Below are 17,629 nucleotides of genomic sequence, written 5' to 3' on the forward strand. Positions count from 1 at the left end.
TTTGGAAGAGAAAGAAATGGATTTGTACCTTGTCGAAGCCACTATTTCAGTAGTAATCCCTATCCTGATACTAAGACCCATATATTCCTCTCCTTATGTGGCAGTTGTTTCTTCACACCCCACAATGATCCCCATGAAAGACTGACTGAAAACTGGTCATTTTTATTTCTAAAAAAGATTGGCAAACTCCAGCCCCCCAAGTAACTTAAAAATTATTTAATCTTGTTGGCATATAAGAGCAAGCATTCATAAGTATAGATTAGGGCCCCAAGAAAATACTACCACCACCAAAAATCAATATTTAGGCCTTAGTCTCATAATTCTTCTGGTTCCATTGAGCTTTCAATGTAAACAATAAATGAACTATTTTATTTCAATATATTTCTAAGGATAACTTTTTTTTGCTTGGTTAAACTTTAAGCTAATAAAATATATTTTTATTTCCAATTCTGATATCCAAGTAATACAACTAAATGTAAAAGAAAATAAAAGGTAGGCTTTCTTTGTTTTTTATTAAAAGAACTGGCACACATTTCATTTTTTATAAAACTATGTGCCTTTCAGAATCAATGCCTATTGGGAATACCTGCTAAATTGATGCCAGGTTTGCGCTTTTGCCTACCAAAGAGACTACAGCAGTTGTGACATCATTTCCCTGATGCTGAAAAACTCCTCCAAATTTGGTGGTAAATGTTGCAAGCTCATTTGTTATCCTTTGTTCACAGAAGCAGGAGTGACAGAATTATTCTTGCAAATGGCTTTGATAAATGTTATTCCTTTGGTATTAAATATTCCTGAACTCTTTTCTGCCTTACTGATCTCTTTCATGCAATACTTTTGATAAAGACTAGATTCACAATTGTGTGTTAGGTTTCTTTCTATTGTTAGGAGATTTTGGTTACATTTTCTAGTTACTTGCCAAATATGCTCCACTGCTTAGGGTTTTTGCTCCCATTCTCTAAAGGATAATAACTATTACTATAGATGAAGAACATAGCATTAGTGTTAAATGACATGGAGTATACACAGTCAATGTGCCTGAGTAGTTTTAGTTTTATAATCCCATTACTCATATAAATAACCTTCACTTTTCAGATGGATTTTCTTTAAATAAGAAAAAAATTGATCATTGCTATGTTTTAAAAAGAACCTCAGAGTTTAAATGTTTATCATCCTTAGTTTTGGTTGAACTGTTAATACATAATAAATCACATTCTTCCTTGTGGTGAGGAGAGCAAGACATGAGCCAGCATATTGAGATGATTCTGGATATAAATCTGCAATGCATTTCTGCACAATAAGTTTTTGAATGTGTACTCCTCTCTCAGCGCTGTCCTTGCTCAACTAGGTCATAACATTTTTTTTTTTAATCAATCATGCTTTATACTTCACTTTAGGCTAGTAGACAAAACCTCTTAATACATTAAGATTTGAATTTCAAAGTTCTTCACTTGGATTTCTGAAATGCTTGGAGTTACTTGACTGCTTAAATCTTTAGCATGTTGATCATTTCAACTTATTAAAATGTTATTTATTAAGACTAATGCATATATTTCATTGCACAGATAAAGGAAGTTGGATGATCTCACCAAAGCTTCAAAAGAATCCATCCAGGGCCAATTGGTAAAGTAGATGAGCCTCTAGGACCACAACATTCTTTCAGTTTGGTATATAGTGCCTAGTTCTCTGAATTAGGAAATAAAATCATATAGAAAAATACCAGAACCAAAAATGAGGGAAATAAACACTATTTTTTTTAAAAAAATCGCATTACACTTAGAGATCAATAGAATTGGGTTCTGTTTGGAAATGAATTAAGATATTCCAAGAATATTACAGAATAAAAAGAAGCACTGATTAGACACCCAGGCTCAAGAGACAGCTCAAAGCAAATTAAAGACACAGATAGAACCACCCAGGTGAAATGTAACATTTATTTTCCTGAATTCTGATAATTCAGGGATTTCCTGCCTATTGTATTCTCAAAATTTGAACTGTATGAAGCCAACATTTATACTGATCCCTCCCTTTCAATATTCAGGTTCAAACCTTCCAATTTCATTTGCAATAAACAACCTCCATCTAATCATGTTTAACTATTTTTCAGAGGGTGTCAGAGGGCAGAACCTGCTTCACATTAGTGATGAGAAAGGTTCTTTCATACCTTTTTGGTGTTATAAAGTCCCAATAAATGTGCACTTTGCCTCCATGTATCATCCTTTGAAGACCATTTTAAGGACTCTTACTGGTACCTTAAATGTAATGAATTGTGTACATTATGTTTTGATATATGGAACTCACAGAAAATAGGTAGAATAGTGTATAGACTCACACTTCCCCAAATAACAGATAAAAAGTTTTTGAAGAGGGAAGACTCTTTATTTTTTGCTTTAATTTAGTTCTTTATTCATGTTTTAAAATGTGAAAAGATGCAACTTATAATTGCATGTGTCTGTATCACTCATAGAGTCAGATACTAGAGAAAATTTTTTATTTTTTCCATATGCATATACTAAAATACTATTAATTTATTGTACAACCTCCCTCTTTTGCCTTTCCTTCCCTCCTTCCTCCTTCCTTCTCTCCTTCCTTCATTTCTTCCTTCCTTTCATTCTTTCCTTCCTTCCCTCCTTCCTAACATTTACTTCCTGAATATCCACTACATGCAAAGACTGCTCTAGCCACTAAACAGAGTAACATATTGCTTAATTAAAAGGATATGATTTATTAAAGAAATGTTTAATTCAAACCCTTCTAGTTCCCACAGAGGAATTTTCTCAGAGATTCTCACACCAGACATCTTTGCCCTAGGGCCATGTGGTTTCATGTGGGACATGGAGATTTGGAAAAAATGGCTTATGAGGATAATTGCTTATTAACACCTGTGGTGTAACTTGTTCACAGTGTGACTGTCCTTTCCCCAAGCCATCACTGTTAGCTTCTCCTTTCTCTCCAGTTAGGACCGTTTCTCTTCTCTCACTTCTTCCCAATGACTATGATGACTTTTCATCCGTGCAGGGGGAAAACAAAGATGTGTTTAGTCTTCTCCCCAAATTGGCCTTACTTTGTTCTACATTTGCAATGTCTTTAATTCCTCTAAACCATACCATCCTCCTATCATTTTCCATATCACTAAATTTAAAAGTACGTGTGACAACTCTGAAGCTGAGACTAGGGTTATCCTACCTAGTAGAGCTCCTCTATTTTAACACGTCTAAAACCGAACATTTTCTCTTCCTTACTGTACAGAAACCTCTTTTCCTAAATCTTTACTATCATTATTTGTCTACTATCCAAAGCTCAACCTCTTGGCATTTCCCTTGGTTCTCCTTAGGCTTACCTTTCTATTTCTCCAAATATTCAGTTCTACGGAATGAGTTTTACATGGGTTTCAGATCTTCAGCACTCAGATTTGATTCCTACTTCTGTGACTTGTATTTAGAGCTGCACTGCCAGTAAGATAACCAGTAGCCATGTGTAACTACTGGTCTCTTGAAATGAAGCCAGGTAAGTAATAACATAATTAACAATTATTATTATAAAATTATTATAAAGTAGTTATTAACTAATTTAGTTTAGCCATTGTATTGGTCAGTATTGTTTTACAGAATAAAATTCTAGGTTTAAAAAATAAGATTATTAAAATAAAGCAGATTGTTTTATAAAACAAAGAAGCCCTTTTAAAAAATGGAATGATAACTTGAAAACTGTGGGGTCTTTGTTCTGGGATACGTTTGGGAAGAAAGCTAACACCTCTCAGTCTTAAATAATTTAGACATGCACTATCCAACATAGTAGCCACTAACTACAAGTGGCTATTTAAATGTAAATTAATTAAAGTTATAAATACTGTACCTCAATCACACCAGCTACATTTGAAGCTCAAAAGCCACAGTGGCTAGTAGCTATATCTGGAAGAGTGTAGAATGTTTCCATCATCGTGGAAAGTTTCTTTGGTCATCATTTATTTAGAGTCTATTAAGCCATCTTTGTGTTAGGTACAGATTATGACAATAAACCTTCTTGTTTATTGACCTGCTTGTAGGATATCCCATTTAAATAAATTATAAAGTCAAACTAAGTTTACCTAAGTATTGCTTGGTATATACCCTGATCAAAAATTTCTTTAAAAAATGCTACTTACTAGTAGTTAATGTCATAACTTAAAACACCAATTATTAAAACTTTTCTCAATGGACTACTTAAACCTTTCTAAATTTACCACCATGTGTCCTCCAAAATGAATGTACTAAAAAAGAGAAAACTGATGCATCTGTGGTTCCTTTGAGACACAAAATTCATTCTAAACACCAATCATTTTCTCACATCACAGCAAGAATTTCCGCTTTCACCCTTTCACACATGTTTACCTAAATCCTGGGCCTCATTTAACCCCCGTCTTGCCACGAATTCTTCTTAATTCTCCTGCCCTTTGGTGACCCCTATCCTTCCTTCCACTCTGAACTCCTGTAGCATGTCTGAAGGCTTCCTAATTTTTGTCATGTCCAATGGTTGGTAGTGTGTGCAGGGAGTGCAATGTTGAGAGATATCGTGAGAGGGTAATCAGATCAACTGGCAATCAAAACAATAAGATGGGGGAGTATGCCAAACAAGCCATATGTTTGTCAGGCCTTCTCTGAGTAGAGTTTGAATCTCCAACTATTCATTCTGGGTACCTGACTTGTTTAAGTCTAGGAGGCTTGTACTGGCCTGGATCCAATGCCACCAAAAATCTATAATGCCTCCTTGACTTTACATCACATTGTACCTAATATTGACATATACAAAGCTGTATTTAATTTTATAATGGTGGTTCATCTGTGGAGTACCTAAATATACATTATACCTATACACACACACACAAAGTCTATAAAGGTGGGACAGTATGATTGTGGAATAATACTTTTTGTGAAAGTAGTGGAAAGTTGATTGTTTGGGGGACATGCTGCAGCATGTTTCCACTGGCAACAGCAAGGTTCTCAAAATTAGTCATTCTCTTTTCTTCTCCAGCAACTTAAATGAATGAAGTCTTGTGTTGGTATAAAAATAAATAACCAACTGGGTCACCATGCTGTAGAGTAGAAAACTGCCAGAACACTGTAAACCAGCTATAATGGAAAAAAAATCATTTTATATTGGGAAAAAATAAATAATCATAATTTATCCTGATAATTAATATCAGTTTCTTGCTATATTATAAAATTGAGATTGACACATTAAATGTCACCTATAGTTATAGAAATAATGCAATGAGCAAATACTTTTTTGAAAGTATAAAAATTATGGAAGATGTATGTTGATTATGAAATAGTCATCTAATAACACAATAGACAAAGAAAAATGGAAAATGCGATGATAACATATGTAATATGTCAACACAAAAAACCCTCATTCTGAAAGCATATTTAAACTTGAAAACATTTTCTATGAGGATTATAGCCAAAATCATGAATGATAAATAGTAATAGCAAGAACTTAATATTTCTGATACTCAATCAAGACAAACAAAATCAGTCAAGGCAACTTAATTTAAAGACAATCACAACTAGTGATAAAACAAAGTATTATCTCTATAACCTAGAAACAAAATAGCAAAACATATCAGAAAATCCCAGACAAACTGAGACAAAAATATAGCACAAATTAAAGTCAGAAGGGAAGACATGACTCTTGCAGAATTCAATTGATAATATCAAGGAGTTACACACATGTAATAAATAAAAGTGATGAGAAGTTCAAAGATGTAGTATGATTCAAAAAAAGTAGATTAGTGATTCCCTGCATCTCGTTGATACTACCTTGCCTCACAATATATCACTTATTAAATAAATATCATTGAGAACTATGTGCCAGGCAAATCCCAGCTATGATGAACATCACATTCAAGTGGTGTAGACTGATTGTGGAAGAGTCAACAAATAAATAACACAATTTTAGGTGGTAATGAGAGCCACAGTGAACAACAAAAGACAAAGCAACTAAAAGCGAGGGTGTGGAGAAAGCGGTTATTTCAGACAGGCTGATCACTCTGTGCCTAGACTCTAGATGTCAGAAGTGACATCTCAGCAGACACCTGATTAAGATGGGTAGGGTTTTGACAGGAGAGGGTTTTGGTAGGAAGAGCATCCCAAGCAGAGACATGGCAAAAGCAAAACTTCAAATTAAGGACAAGCTCTGTGTACTCCTTAACCAACAGACAAAGAAAAGGGGGCATGGGAGCCAGTGTGAGCCAGAGAGAGAAGAAAAGGAACCCAAGATACAGATGGACGCACAGTTAGACTGTACACAGCATTGTATGTAGTGGTAAATGAGTTTGCATCTTATTCTAAATGTGATGACAATCATTTGTGGGTTTTGCAACACAATTTACAATTTTAAAAGTTAATTCTGACTGATCTTATAAGAATGTACTGTAGGTGAACAGTAAGGAGGGCTGGAAAACTAGTCAGGACTCTTTCGAAATAGTCCAGAGGAGAGACGATGGTGTCTTAGACAAGGATAGAAATGGTGGAAGTGGTCAGAAGTACTTGGATTTAGGTCATATTAAAAGAGGAACAGGGCTTAACAATGGGTTAGTTATAAGGGCTGCAGCAGAAGAGGCAAGAAGGACTTTATATGCAAAAACCTGCATATAAATAAATATAAATTTATTTATTTATCCAAATAAATCTTCCTAGGTTTGAGATTTTAAAAATTATACTGGCTCTGAGAGATAATGATCAAAGAGAGGTCTTGAATAGTTGAGTATTAAGTCTTGAGTAGTTGCTACAGATAAGGTCTTTGAAAGTCCTCTAGCATTCATGTAAACTACAGGTTCAGTAACACTTGATAAAAATAACCACAAACATAGGGAGTTCCTGTCATGGCACAGTGGAGGCGAATCCCACTAGGAACCATGAGGTTGGGGGTTTGATCCCTGACCTCACTCAGTGGGTTAAGTATCTGGCACTGCTGTGAGCTGTGGTGCAGATTGGACTCAGCTTGGATCTGGCATTGCTGTGGGGTAGGCCGGCAGCTGTAGCTTCCACTGGACTCCTAGCCTGGGAAACTCCATATGCCATGGATGAGGCCCTAAAAAGAAAAACAAAAAAACAAAAAACAAAAAACCCACATACATAATATCCATAACTTTAAGTTCAGAAATATTATGCCACTGTCAAATATAAACATTGCCATTGTGTATATATACCACATTTTCCTAATCCAATCATCTGTCAATGGGCATTTGGGTTGTTTCCATGTCTTGGCTATTGTGAATAGTGCTGCAATGAATGAGATCCTTCTGTGTAGCACTGGGAATTATGTCTAGTCACTTATGATGGACCATGATAATATGAGAAAAAAGAAGGTATACATGTATAACTGGTCACCATGTTGTACAGTAGAAAAAAATATATTGGGGAAATAAAAAATTAATGATAATTAAAAAATAAAAGATTAAACGTTGCCAAGTGGATTCACACATGCATATGTGACCCAAGGGCTTCTCTCAAATCAGATAATGGATGAGTAAATGTAGCAGTTTAGTTACTGATTCTTGCAACTAGGTCTTCAAAAACACTTACAATTTGGTCCACAGACCACATAAAGAGCAGACAGATATTTTTCATGTTTAGAGCAGTGGTAAACTGCCTATGTTCACATACAGCTTTTTAAAAGGGAACTATTAATCCACATGTGTACCAAGGATTATCTGCAGCGTGAACAAATTAATAATATTGTACAAATGTGTCCTATTTGAAAATATCTGAAAATCAATTTTAATTAATTAAAGACAGATTTATTTAAATATGTAATTAATAATTTGTGCCATATATTACTTGAAGATCAAACACATAAATACCAGGAGTTTTGTGGTGATGGTCAGCCCAGAATAGTGACTACTTTATTTTAATCTTGAGAAAGGAAATAAGCACTGGTAGAGAGGAGCCCGAGATGTCCAAGTTCTCAGCAGAAGGGGAATATAGTGAGGACAGTAAGGGAGGCAAAGGAAAGTATGGTCAACTAGTGCGAGTGGCAGCTGGTAATCCCCATGGCCCACTGTGGTCCATGGAAGTAGGCCCTCTGAGTGGACTGAGTCAGAGTCTGTAAACCCACTTGAACCTGATCTGTGCCAACCATTGGGCACCTCGCTCCCTATTTTATATTAGGCGCTAGAATCCTATACAGAACCAGAGGCCTAAAGTCTCATGTGTTTATATTTTATAATTAAATCAGAGATAACTGTCTAATTCTATCAATACTTTCCAAATGGGAGATAGATTAATAGTAACTTAGTATTTTAAAATTTCCATAACACCTCATTTTTTTTATCTTAATCATCACTTATTAACATAGTTATGTTTTGAATTCACAATCTTGCCCAGCTGTTTTTAAGCTTCAGAAAGGCACATTCTCTTAGGAACACAGTATAGTTCATGGCGATGTTCTCAAGACTAAACGCAGTACTAAGAACTATGTAACAGTGAAATGGATATATAATATAAATTTACTTACTGAACAGATATTCTTAAGTTCCTACTATGTGCCAAATATTGACCCAAGTGCTGGGGTAAAGCATTAATAGAGGAAAGTACCTCCCTTACGGGGTTCGTATTCCAGTGAATATTTGATGAATGATGAATGAGAAGTTTTTTCTTGATTCATACTCTTATGACTACTTCCCAGCTGTGGTTTATGAAATTTAAGAGTCCCTCAGTTGTTTATTAAAATAGTACCTGAAGAACTGTGTTAGAAAACTCCTCTCTCTCCATTTTCATCAGGCAGAATGAGCCACTGGCCTACACAATAACCACTTTCCTCTTATCCCATAGGAACCAAACCCTAGGCAATGTGTCCCTGGGAAATTCTGCATGCTTCACACTCACTGATGGTTGGGCAAGGTTATGTAACTAAGTTCTGGCCAATGAAATTGAACTAGAGGTTGTTACTGGGACATCTGGGAAAATGTCTCAAAAAGCTATGGCTTTTTGCAAGTTCCCCTTTCTCCACATTCTTATGCTTAATGTTTGCCATATTTTGACAAAGAGCAAAAACTTTCAAAACATAGACATGGATATAATAATATGACAGAAAAGAACAAAGCATTTGATACAGTTACATTAAAAGGCAAATTTTAAATATTGGTGAAAACTAAAAAATATAAGCTAAAAATAAAGGAATAAACAGGCAATATCAAATATAAAATTGGCTAAGAGGCGGTATAAACACTGTGACATATAGAGATCAAAAGCACAGGCTCTGAATGCAGTCAGACCCAGAAGTGAAGAGCAATTACTTACTAATTGTGTGAACTTTGGCATGTCACTTAAACTTTCTGTGCTCTCATATCTTTGTCTTAAAATGGTGATAATACTAATTTTACTGTGATGTTTCAAAGATTAAATTATTTGATAAGTATGTGAAGTTTTTAATACAGAGATCAAGGATCATTAAGCAGAATTTATAATTAAAAAGATAGTACTGAAAGGCAACATATTAAGAATAAGAATATAAAACAAAATTTGGATGTTTGAAAAGAATAAAAGTTTAAAGGATGGGAGTTCCCCTTGTGGCGCAGTGGACACAAATCTGACTAGGAACCATGAGGTTTCAGGTTCGACCCCTGGCCTCGCTCACTGGGTTAAGGATCCAGCATTGTCTTTTCCATGAGCTGTGGTGTAGGTCACAGACACCACTTGGAATCTGGCATTGCTGTGCCTGTGGTGTAATTCCGATTGGACCCCTAGCCTGGGAACCTCCATATGCTGCAGGTGCAGCCCTAAAAAAAAAAGTTTAAATGATAAAGTGAGAAGCTGTAATATATATGTGTATGTGTATACTAATAATACAAATAGACTTGATAATGTAACAATTAAAAAGGCTATTAAAAGAAAAAATTTTTTGCTTTATTTTTTTTAGGGCTGCACCTGCAGCATATGGAAGTTCCCAGGCTAGAGGTAGGATTAGAGCTGCAGCTGCCAGCCTACATCACGGCCACAGCAGCGCCAGATCCGAGCTGCCTCTGTGACCCACACCACAGCTCATGGCAATGCCAGGTCCTTAACCCACTGCATGAGGCCAGGGATTGAATTTGCATCCTCCTTAATACTAGTCGGGTTCAGAACCTACTGAGCCACAATGGAAACTCCCAAAGGAAAACTTTAAAGAAGGCAGTATATGTTCCACAACTTCATCAATTTTTGCTAAGACAAACAGGACTATTTCAGCAGCATTTATCGGAAAAAAATCCATTGGGGTGTAGGGGAATTGGGGAGAGGTTGGTCAAAGAACAGAAATTCCATTTATAAGATGAATAAGTTCTGGTGATGTAATTTACCGTATTATGACTATAGCTGATATTGTATTATATTATTGAAAGTTGCTTAGAGGAGTTCCCATCATGGCTCAGTGGTTAACGAATCCAACTAGGAACCATGAGGTTACGGGTTTGATCCCTGGCCTTGTTCAGTGGGTTAAGGATCCGGCGTTGCCATGAGCTGTGGTGTAGGTTGCAGACACGGCTCGGATGCCACATTGCTGTGGCTCTGGAATAGGCTGGCAGCTACAGCTCCAATTAGACCCCTAGCCTGAATACCTCCATATGCCGCAGGAGCCGCCTTAGAAAAGGCAAAAAGACAAAAAAAAAAGTTGCTTAGAGAACAAATTGTAAATGTTCTCATCACATACATAAAAACTGGTAAATATGAGAAGAGACAACTGTGTTAACGAACCTAATGGTGGTAGTCATTTTGCGGTATATACATGTATCAACTCATCATGTTGTACACATGAAATTTACACAATGTTATATGTTAACTTTATCTCAGTAATGGCTGGGAAAAAATCCACAGACCTCCAATTCAGCAAATTTCCCAGTGCTCTAGGTTCTATGGCCAGATGTCTGCCAGGAGAGCTAAGGGTCGAGAGCAAAACCTTTGGCCTCCTGCTTTTTGCCTCACACTCTTGGTTTCCTTTGTGTTTAAATAATGGAGAGCAAGAAAGGCCTAAATCCAACACCTGCCATGTGGTGTTTATTCCCCACCAAGGCAATTCCACACCCTTCACCCATTAACAACTGGCAGTTCCTTCATTAAGGCACCACTCATGTAATGTCAAATACAATACTGTATTTCCTGCTCAGTCTCATTATTTTTCCAGTTTGATCTTCCCTGCTTTATTTTCTGTGACTATTTGCAAATCATCTTGCCAGATTTATAGCATTTGATATATCATAGGAAGGATTCCATCATTTCTAAAACCTTGGAAATACACTGAAGAGAATCTTCACATCCAATTTCAACTTCAACATTTAACATGGTTTTAAATTTCAGAGACCAATAACTCTTGCATTCCTATCTACTTATATTTTAATCTGAATATGGGGAATAATAATGGAATAGAGATGGCCCAAATTTCAGTCAGAATTTCACAAGCGTGCAAAGTTAGACACAAGGTAACTTGTGGATTAAACACACACACACACACTCATCCCACTGAATTTCCTAGCACTAACGATAATCTTTTTTAAAATTCTGATTTCAGTTTGTCTTTTAATGTCCCAGCTCTGCAGATAATTACACCCTAGTAGAGAAGGGGTCAAGGTCTCAATGAAGCAATTGTGGTTTTTCTCAAAATGAAAGTCTCCCTAGCACTTCAAGAAAAATATCATGTATTGACTGTGGAAAGATAAAGTGTTGACTCTTGTCAAAGGGCAGATTGATGTGATATGACCTGGAAGAGACAGAAACATTAGCTAAACTGTAAACCTCCAGAGACAAAAGAACTGAATAAAGCCCAAATAGGCTTTGAAGTTTATTCATTATTTAAGGGTTTGGGTTTTCTTTTTGCACAAACTTGTCTGCCTCTATATGTTATCCAAAATATCCATATATTCCCCCAAAGAGATAAGAAAAATGCATACGTGGCTTTTTGAAAGTACTGCTTTCTAAGTTTCACTGATATAGATAAGGCACCTCCATAAGATTTTGTATTTTACAAACTACTGGCCACAGGGTGGGACTGGAGGCCTCAGTTGACTACCCATTGTGAGAAGCCCCCCAAAGGTACTTTAAACTGTGTATCATTCTCAGAAGTTAAAAGAATGTCTAACCCCTCTCCCCACACCAGCAACTTTCTCCAAAGGAGCATTTCTGCACACGTTACCTAAAATGCATATTGTCACTAGATGTTTGCAAAACAACTGGTAAGATTTAAACAGCTTTCTTGTGGTTCCATATAAATTTTTGAATTGTTTGTTCTAGTTCTGTGAAAAATGTTGTGGGTAATTTGATAGGGATTGCATTGAATCCTTGTAGATTACTTTGGGTAGTATGGCCATTTTTACAATATTAATTTTTCCAACCTAGGAGCATGGAATATCTTTCCATTTCTTTACATCTTTAATTTCCTTGATTAATGTTTTATACTTCTCAGCATATAAGTCTTTTACCTCCTTAGTCAGGTGTATTCCCAGGTATTTGATTTTTTTGGGTGCAATTTTAAAGGGTATTGTATTCTTGCATTCCTTTTCTAATATTTCATTGTTAGCATAAAGAAATGTGACTGATTTCTGAATGTTAATCTTATATCCTGTTACTTTGCTGAATTTGTTGATCAGCTCATATAGTTTTTGGGTTGAGTCCTTGGGGTTTTCTATATATAGTAACATGTCATTTGCATACAGTGACAGTTTTATCTCTTCTCTTCCTTTTTGGATGCCTTTTATTTCTTTCGTTTACCTGATTGCTGTGGCTGGGACTTCCAGTACTACGTTGAATAACAGTGGTGAGAGTGGGCATCCCGTCTTGTTCCAGATTTTAGTGGGAAGGCTTTCAGCTTTTCTCCATTGAGTATTATATTTGCTGTGGGTTTGTCATAAATGGCTTTGATTATGTTAAGTTACTCTATACCCACTTTGGTAAGAGTTTTGATCATGAATGGATGTTGGACTTTGTCAAATGCTTTTTCTGTACCTATTGAGATGATCATGAGGTTTTTCATTTTTCCTTTGTTAACGTGGTGATGATGTTGACTGATTTGCATATGCTGAACCATCCTTGTGAACCTGGGATGAATCCCAGCTGTTCATGGTGTATGATCTTTTTTATATGTTGTTGGATTCAGCTGGCTAAATTTTGTTGAGAATTTTTGCTTCTATATTTATCAAAGATACTGGCCTATAGTTTTTTTTTTGGTGGTATCTTTGGTTTTGGAATTAGGCTGACGGTGGTGTCATAGAATGTCTTTGGGAGTGTTCCTTCTTCTTCAATCTTTTGAAAAAGTTTAAGGAGGATGGGTATACATTCTTCTTTGAATGTTTGGTAGAATTCACCTGTGAAGCTATCTGGTCCTGGACTTTTATCTGTAGGGAGTGTTTTATGACATATTCAATTTCACTTCTAGTGATCAGTCTGTTCAGTTGATCTATTTCTTCTTGATTCAGTTTTGGCATCTGTAAGTCTCTAAAAAGTTTTCCATTTTTTTCTAGGTTGTCAAATTTGTTAGCATACAATTGTTCATACTATTCTCTCATGGTTTTTTGTATTTCTGTAGTATCTGTTGTGACTTTTTCATTTCTTATTTTGTTTATTTCAGTTTTTTCTCTCCTCTTCTTGGTGAGTCTAGCCAGAGGTTTGTCAATTTTGTTTACCTTTTCAAAGAACCAGCTCTTGGTTTTATTGATTTCAATTCTGAGGAACAAAAATCAAGCAGGAGGCAAAACTCTCCTAGACTTCAGGCAATACTACAAAGCCACAGTCATCAAGACAGTGTGGTACTGGTACCAAAACAGACATACAGACCAATGGAACAGAATAGAGAGCCCAGAAATAAACCCAGATGCCTATGGTCAATTAATCTTCGACAAAGGAGGCAAGCATATAAATTGGGAAAAAGGCAGTCTTTTCAGCAAGCATTGCTGGGAAACCTGGAAAGCTACATGAAAATCAATGAAAGTAGAACACACCCTCACACCATGCACAAAAATAAACTCAAAATGGCTTGAAGACTTAAATGTAAGACAAGACATCATCAAACTCCTGGAAGAGACCATAGGCAAAACATTCTCTGACATTGACCTTACAAATGTTTTTTCAGGTCAGTCTCCCAAAGCAACAGAAATAAAAGCAAAAATACACCAATAAGACCTAATCAAACTGACAAGCTTTTGCACATCAAAGGAAACCAAAAAGAAAAAATAAAAGACAATTTACAGAATGGAAGAAAATAGTTTCAAATGATGCAATATACAAGGGCTTAATCTCTAGAATATACAAGCAACTTACACAATTCAACAGCAAAAAGCCAACAACCCAATGGAAAAATGGGAAAAGACTTGAACAGACATTTTTCCAAGGAAGATATATACAGATGGCTAACAAGCACATGAAACAATGCTCAATATCACTGATTATTAGAGAAATGTAAATCAGAACTACCATGAGATACCACCTCACACCAGTCAGAACAGCCATCATTAATAAGTCCACAAATAACAAATGTTGGAGAGGGTGTGGAGAAAAGGGAACCCTCCTGCACTGTTGGTGGGAATGTAAGCTGGTACAACCACTATGGAGAACAGTATGGAGGTACCTTAGAAAACTATACATAGAACTACCATGTGACCCAGGAATACCACTCTTGGGCATATATCCAGACAAAACTTTCCTTGAAAAAGAACATGGACCCGTATGTTCATTGCAGCACTATTTACAATAGCCAAGACATGGAAACAACCTAAATGTCCATTGACAGATGATTGGATCAGGAAGACGTGGTATATATACACACAATGGAATATTACTCATCCATAAAAAGGAACAAAATAATGCCACCGGCAACAACATGGATGGAACTAGAGACTCTCATACGAAGTGAAGTAAGTCAGAAAGAGAAAAACAAATACCATATAATTTCACTTATATCTGGAATCTAATATATGGCACAAATGAACCTCTCCACAGAAAAGAAATTAATGGACTTGGAGAACAGACTTGTGGTTTCAGGGGGAAGGGGGAGGAAGGGGGTGGTTGGAGAGCTTGGGGTTAATAGATACAAACTATTGCCTTTGGAATGGATTAGTAATGAGATCCTGCTGTGTAGCACTGGGAACTATGTCTAGTCACTTATGATGGAGCATGATGATGTGAGAAAAAAGAATGTATACATGTATGTTTAACTGGGTCACCATGCTGTACAGTAGAAAAAAATAATGTCTTGGGTAAATAAAAAATAAAGATAAAAAATACACAGCTTTCTTTATTGAAATTTTTTTCAGTAACTTTTTAAGCTATTGTGCACTGGATAGAGAGAATGGTAGATAATATGTAATATAAGGATTTCCCCAGGCTTATTTTCCATAGAAGAGAGCTCTCTTTTCCTGAGACAGTTGCCTCTCAGGCCATTGACCTTAGCTAGCATCTCAACTCACTCAGGCCAGGGAAGGGTCAATCTGGGTGAAGCAAAGACATGGTTAAAAAAGAGCTTGTGGTAGAGGGAATTCTGGAAATGAAGACAGGCTGGAAGAGATAAAATTTCTATAGATCTAAAAGTAAAGCCCTAGAAAATCAGGCCCATTTAGTTATTAGAATTATTAATATTGTGAGGTTAATACCTCTTTTCTAAGCTGAGAATGTTCTTTTCATCATTGGCCATACCCCTCCTGTTACGATTTGTAGCAGGAGGCCATTGTGATGTACTAACTGATCACAATTTTCAGGTCTGCCATGTACTTTTTTGACTCTGTGGGCCTCCCCCATTCAATCTGGAGTGAAGAATCACCATCATCTCAGCTGAGGAATATTACACCAGAACTAACTTCCAAGCTCATAAAAACACCCAGGGCATATAAATGTAGAAAGGCTGTGGGTGCCTTCTCTTCCCTGGAGTGGACTTAGAAAACCTCCAAGTCCCCAAAGTCTCCCCAGTCTCAGAGGACACAGGGGCAGACGTGTGAAATGGCTGCAGATGTGTTTAGGATGAAGTTCCTGAGGAAGTCTCACCATGTTTTCTGGAGCCCAGAGTGATAGATGGAGATGCAGCTGACTTGGAGAAAGCCTGAGGTGAGGCTGAGAAGGAAGCACCTGTTTGCATCAAAACAGAGGGCAGGTGGATAAGAGCTCAGATGTGGCATATGACTGGATGACCACAGCTAGAGTCCAAGAGGGAACGCCTCCCCAATCTTTGGGATTTAATATTATTTTGCTTATTTGCAGGAGAGAGAATTGAATAACAAAGAGATTAAGTGTCCACGGAAAGTTCATGTAATTAGTAAATGGCCAAAGTGGAACTCGAGCCCAAGTCTTCTGAATTCAGATCTGATGTTTCTTTCACTACTTCACAGTTGCCTTAGGGAGAAAATGAGGCACTGAATTAAAAAATTGATTTGTTTGCAATCTCATCCAGAAATTTAGCAGGTGGAAACTAAAGACTGGATTTCAGAGGTGAAGGTTTAGAGAGAAAAGTCATAGTTTTGGCCATGGGAAGAAGAGAATGTTGTAAAGGGAGCATACAGTGATTGTGAGGACAGGACTTGTGGGAAAGCCTGCAAGGAAGCAGTTACAGGGAAAGAGCCAAACTAGAAAGAGAGGGAAGAGGATCTGAAGATGATTCTGCATAAGAAAAGCTTCAAGAAAACTATCCCATTCTTTCAGTTACAAAGTTAATTAAGAGTGAATTAGTTGTTCTTGAAGCCTAGAATCACAAGGACAAGCATTAAATTTTGAACAATTGACGTACAAGAAAACAAATCATGTTCTCACTTAGGAGTTTCTTTACTCTTAATTATAAATTCAATTCTTGCAAGCTTAGTGATTAGATGCTCCTAATAATCCACAGATGATTTGAAGTAGCAAATCAGTAAGAATAGGCAGTGTTCTAGAATTAAAATAAAACATAGGAATAAGTAACATATGAAATCATGTCTACAGTAACGAATGCAGAAAACTACCCAAAGAAGAGATAAAAACCTTTTAAAAATGCAGTGTTTAATAAGGGTACATAAAGACCTTTACATATTCCCATAGCTCTGAATCAATTACCTAGAGAATAAAGTTAAAAAATCAAAGATATTTAATTAAGTCTTGTTTCAGAATGTGCAATTAAAAAAAAAAAGTCTAGTGAACTCTGCCGAAGTGAGGAAAGTATGCAATTCTTTTTTAGAATAAATATTCGTCAAGTGTATGGGCTACTTAAAGGGATATGTTAAAGTAGAAGGAAATTTTATGTGAAGCCAAAGAAATTCTTCATTTCTCCAGCACTTCAGGCAATAAGGATTCTTCATTAGGTGACAGTAATACAAAATAAATATGTGTGATAATGTACCAGCACAGTTGAGTGTCTCAGAGCTTGACCTCTGGAGTCAGACTATTGTGTTAGAATCTCAGGTCTAATGCTCACTGACTATATGACTTTGTACAAGTTTCCTAACATCTCTCTGCCTCAGTTTCCTCATCCTAGAATGGGAATAATATATATACATTATTTTGTGGGGATTCATGTGACGTACTTGAAATAGTGCCCAGGATACAGCAAGCCAACATACTATATATACCTTTGCTATTATTAAACATACCATATGGTTTTGTTAATTATAGTTTTCATAAGGTTATAGAAAATGTGAAGAGTAGAACCATCTTGAGTAAATTCAATG

This window comes from Phacochoerus africanus, chromosome 10 (genome assembly GCF_016906955.1).
Source record: "Phacochoerus africanus isolate WHEZ1 chromosome 10, ROS_Pafr_v1, whole genome shotgun sequence".
NCBI lineage: Eukaryota > Metazoa > Chordata > Mammalia > Artiodactyla > Suidae > Phacochoerus > Phacochoerus africanus.